The sequence below is a fragment of the Montipora foliosa genome, chromosome 2 (assembly GCF_036669935.1).
Source record: "Montipora foliosa isolate CH-2021 chromosome 2, ASM3666993v2, whole genome shotgun sequence".
Lineage (NCBI taxonomy): Eukaryota > Metazoa > Cnidaria > Anthozoa > Scleractinia > Acroporidae > Montipora > Montipora foliosa.
The window spans coordinates 53,843,434-53,848,433 of record NC_090870.1 but is presented as its reverse complement, the minus strand read 5'-3'; the positions used below and the strand labels follow the sequence as shown (position 1 = coordinate 53,848,433).

The 5,000-nt window shown below is 36.7% G+C and overlaps 1 protein-coding gene across 1 annotated transcript in view; it reads right to left on the bottom strand.

The window, feature by feature from the left end:
- The window catches only part of LOC137991815 (tetratricopeptide repeat protein 28-like), a 98,430-nt gene that overhangs the window by 17,888 nt on the left and 75,542 nt on the right, over positions 1-5,000 (bottom strand).

Sequence of the window (5,000 nt, the reverse complement as noted above, 5' to 3'; positions counted from 1 at the left end):
ATTTTGTGAGGAAAATCTTTAAGAGAGAGAGAGAAGTGGTCCTCGCACTTATCTGGACAATCTCAGCAATTTTCTCTCATAGACACCTGAAAATCTCAGGTGGAACCCATGACCCCTGTGATGTGAGGACGGTTGGGCGCACTGGTCAATCTGTCGGGTTCGTTTGTTCCGGTGAAGGACTCGATGAACGAAATGAATATATATTACATTTGAAGTGCGGGTTATTCTGGATATCACAAAAACCGAATCTAATAATTGTTTTATTATGCATTGTCCAAAAAAAATGGTCACGACAGTGAGTGGAACTGGTAATTTATTTGTCAACGAGTAAACATATACAAATACATACATACATACATACATACATACATACATACATACATACATACATACATACATACATGCATACCTTATTTGTCATGTAGGTCAATAAAAAAAGGGCAGCTAAAAAGCTGATGTGGACCTAGAACTAAAGTGTATCTACAAAATTTAAAAAATTATGTCAACGAACTTACGAATTATTTACAATAAATAAGAAAGAATACAATACCCAGTAAGATAATCGATATAAAATTGACTACAGTACTAAAAATAGATTTAAAATAATAATAATAATAATAATAATAATAATAATGTAATTTACAACGTCTTTGTTTATTCCCTGTATGCCATTAAATGTTATTTTATCTAAATTGTTGGATTTTGCTTTAAGAGCAGATTTAAAAGAAACAACAGTCGGTTTACTTTTTAAGTACATGGGTAAGTTATTCCAAAGAATTGACGCACGATGAGAGAAAGAAGATCGAAGGAAGTCACTTTTAGGGCGTTGCACGTAAAGTTTCAGACTATCCCTGAGATTTCTCAACGGAAAGTATTTAGTAAACAGAGAGCTTATCCCAGCCGGAGCTCTGTTGTAAAATGCCTGATAAGATATGGTTGCAATCCTCTTTTTGTAAATGTACGATAATGACTTCCATTTTGTCGCTGCCAGGACTTCAGTGCTTAGAGTAGATTCCTTTATATTAAAAATAAATCTTGCTGCCCTGATATGAATGTCTTCTAGGGTCTGAAGTGATTTTGAAGTTCCCCATAGCGCAATTGAATACGTAATACTTGAAATGATACCTTTGAAATAAATTGACTCTAAGATGCGATTGTCGAGACCTTTTAATTGTTTGAGTTTCTTCACTCTTGCTGAAAAACGTTTCCTCAAAGATTTTACATGTGGCGACCAAGATATTTTGTTGTCGATATGAATCCCTAAACAAGTAGCTTTAGAAACAAAGGACAACTCATTAGGCCCTAAACAAATTTTTTGTAAGGGTCCGATGAATTTTGATTTAGTTAGTTTTGCAGGATGAATAGTCATGAAGTTATCCTTAGCCCATTTGTTTCAATCGGCGATCGCTTTCTGTATCTTAAGTAAGACTTCATCAAAAGTATTTCCAATGCAGAAAGCTGTGGTATCACCTGCAAACATTTCGACAGAAGCGTTCGTCGTGGTTCCGGGTAGATCATTTGAGTAAATGCTGTAAAGTCTGGGACCAAGTAAAGATCCTTGGGGCACACCAGTATCTATTTCCAACAATTCAGAATTCGAACCATTTACAGTGACAAATTGTTTACGATTTTCAAGATAGTTTAGGAGCCACTCATAAAAGGAGCCACTAATGCCTACAGAGTATAGTTTATCCGTGAGAGCTGTATGGTTGACGCGATCAAACGCTTTTTGAAAATCAATGAAGACTACACCAATAATGTTACTTTCATCCAGCGCTAAACGCCATTGTTCTGTTAATGAGAGCAGGAGAAGTTCAGGTGAGCCTCCCTTTCTGAAGCCCCATTGATTCTAAGAAATTAGATTGTTGCCATATACGAAGTTGTCAAGTTGTTGGCTGACAACATTCTCTAATAGCTTGCCCGGAATGCTGAGAAGGGAAATAGGCCTGTAATTTCCACAGTCCAGAGTGCGTCCTTTCTTGTGAAGACATTTCACTTGTGCTTGTTTCCACTGGCTTAGGAATTTGCATAATTCCAAAATACTTCTTTGAGCCAGTGGCATAAAGCAATCTAAAAATGTATCTCCCAAAGGCGCAACTCCCTGCTGGATATATCATCAGGTCCACTTGCCTTGCCAGGTTTCAAACATTTCAGAGAAGATTTCAGACGATCCTTGTTAAGGGCTATGTTATGAAGAGGGAGGGTAGGGATTTCACTGTTATTTCTTGCAGACTAACAAGGAGAGTTTACTGAAGAGTCTTGTGTTGATTTTGAAAGGGATTTTCCAACATTGCCAAAAAAGGAATTTAGCGGCACATAATTCGATTGACAAAAAATTTTAAGCATTAGACAATATGTGAAAAATTGCGAAAAAGCTTGATGAGAAAGTAAATAGCAATAAATAAGTAACTGAAGAAAACAAACCTGGAAGTCATTTTTTTGCTTCTTCACTGACGGCAAGCAACACAAAGCGCGCGAACTTGACATGATTACCCTTAGAAATCATGCACTGCGGTCATACATGACATGATAACCCATGACCTTGAGTGACCTTGACATGACAACTGGATAATCTGCAGTTATAACGTCATGGGCGCTGATTTCGAAAATTCACTGTACGCTTTCGGCCAATCAGAAAAGAGATAGCAAGTTCAATGTATAATGATAGTATTTAATTGAATGACTGGTTACTATGTCCAAACTGTTCATAATGTGTGCCAATGCATATATGTTGATTGTTCGGATCCATATAACAAGAAACTCTCAAATGCTTAACATCCCTACTGGTCAAGTTGCAAAAGTGACAAAAGTGTACATTGGATAAATTTAGTTGTCACAGTCAGCTTTTGAGTGTCAATTTTTGTTGCCTGGACTCGTAATATCTCCTAAGGGACACATGATGTCCACAAATAACTTTTTAATATAGAAACACAACTTATTTCCTAAACAGCTAGCTTTGTTGAATTCTATTAATTTTGTGTTGCACTGAGATACAGGTATGATGACTTTTGTGTATTTAAAAACTTTTTCCCCACAATATATAAAGAAATGCTTATTAACAAGTTTAATATGTAGTGTGTGAGTGTTGTGGGGGGGATGGGTATTGTTGTATTCTAAACAGACCAATACTTCGTCCTGGAGAGTAAGGCACAATAAAGATCAACTATTACTATTACTTCTGTGACTGTTTCAAAGTGACTTCATGTGGTTGTCAAAAATTCAAGAAAGCTCATGTCATTTTTCACCATTCCATTTGAATTCAATGCTGTCAGTTGGCCAATCTTGCTTGAAGAAATCGACCATGTGATGTTATAGTATTGATAAAAATAATGTGATAATGTGTTTTATGCCCTTAGGCAGCGATAAGTCCTACGAAAATTCAAATTGCTGTTAGTGGTATACTTTGGGATTAATAAATACATGTTCATGTATTGTTATTTGTATTTATAACTTCTGTAAAATGCAGAAGTATTTTCCCTTTAATTTATAAGACTAATTTTACTTTTGTCCCAGTTTGGCATGCTGTTCTGAATCATGCACTACAAGGCTTTATGTATTTCATTTTGTATTAAATTGTGTACTAACACTGGGATTGTGATTCAGTTAATGGTTGTGTTGTTGTGGGTCTTTTCTCTGAAGTGCCATTTATACACGAGGATGCTAATTTTCGTAGAGGCTCATATGGTTTGTGCTTACATAACAAAGAAAGTAGAAGCCCAAATGCACAAACGTCACTAGCTATTGACGGTGAGTGAGTTCCTCTAACAACTTCAGGAGCTATGTGCTTATGACATTTTCTATATTTTTCTTGGTCTCTTGAAGTCAGCTTGTAGATTTAGCCCTTGGCTGTTGTTGTAGATTTGCCAAAATCTATGATTACAAGGTGTAAACTGTTATGGGTTTCATTTATGATGAAATTGTCACCTTTTAAATCATTGTGCAGGTATTCCTTAGAGTGGATGTAGTATAAAGCATCTGCACATTCAAACATAATTCTACACCATTCCCTTTGGGGATCATTAACATTTTGTAGCACAAGGGATTTAAAAGTCACACAGTGACCCTCTATTCCATGGAGCTGGATTATAGTAAGGTATGGTTTGGCTGCAGTGTAGCATCCAAACAACAGAGGCAAACCTGAATGTAAGAAAGCTCACAGTGATTACTCAAAGCCAGGACAAGAGATTGTATAAACAATGGATAGGAGTAAATAGTTCATTTAAAAAGAAAAGGCCTTCTAGCAGCTGCTGAGTTGCAGCTTTAGTCCCTGAAGATTACCTGGGTGGTCCATTTTTGCAAGAACAGATTTCTCATGCCTCACAAGAGAGGGGTGAATGTTTACTTTAAATTGCCCTCTCCATGAACTTCATCGTGGCTTCTACCATTAGTTAAGTAACGTCGACTGATTTGCTACAAACTAAATGAGGTAAAAAAATAGCATAATTAAGTGATTTGTTAAAATTAACACTGTAGAATGCATTTTGATCAATGTTTTTATTGTATTCCTCCTTCTTTTTTAGGCCTGGGGAGAATATTTTAATACTGTGACTTAAAGAAAATGCAAAATAAGTCTGGCAATTGTTTCTTTCATGCCATAAGCTTACCTTATTTTTTTTGGACAGGTGTGTGTTGGGGAGGGAGGGAGGCAACGAGGGATGGGGGGAAGGGGGGTGTAAAGGAAGCTGTGTCTCTTTCCATTTTTTCCGATAAAATACGGCTTTCCTTCTTGCATCGATTCCAGCGTCCTTCAAATCTCTGGTTTGGTAGCTCTAGGTTTCTTCAAGTTCTTTTACTAGCTTAGACTTGACCAGGGCACGTTTTTCCTTTTTTGTCATTTGGCGCATCTAATTTTTACGAGCGTTATTACGTCTTAGTCTTTTTCTGCGTAGTTCCGATCCTCGATTGTATTCCTTCTAAATTTCCTTTTGCGAGATAACTGGCTCATGTCCGGTTTGCACAATCTCAACCTTGTTTGCCAACCTTCAGCAAGTGAATCACTC